The following is a 489-nucleotide window of genomic DNA, read 5'->3' on the forward strand; positions in this document are numbered from 1 at the left end:
TTCATGATCACCTTTACCGATAACAAGATAGGTTACCATGGTGGATTCTTCATTTAGTTCGTGTTATCATAGTATAGGTCATGGTGAGATTCAGACCTAATTAAAGTTTGAGCGCATATACTATGCACGCATGCATGCACGAATCCCCGTCGTCGGCTTGACAGGTGGTGTAACATACATATGCATCTCAACCTAACCCTCACTTAGTGTGGGGATTTCTAGTTTGAAATCACGGTGCCACATCAAAGTTGTTCCATTGCGTACTCAGAAACACACCTCTCCATAGATATGTTTGGGCCACACGCATGCAGTGGTTCTCTTCGGGGACTAGCTACTTGCGTGATTATTAACGAGCTAGCCTATCTCCGGGGTCGCATGGACGACCATCACTTTGAGCAACAACAAGAGAGAGGTTGTAGGACCAAGGTGGATTATTCTTAGTCCGTTTTACAATCAATCTTGGTGAGATGCCTCTCTGGCCCGCCGACT

The sequence above is a fragment of the Triticum dicoccoides genome, chromosome 5B, assembly GCF_002162155.2.
Source record: "Triticum dicoccoides isolate Atlit2015 ecotype Zavitan chromosome 5B, WEW_v2.0, whole genome shotgun sequence".
NCBI lineage: Eukaryota > Viridiplantae > Streptophyta > Magnoliopsida > Poales > Poaceae > Triticum > Triticum dicoccoides.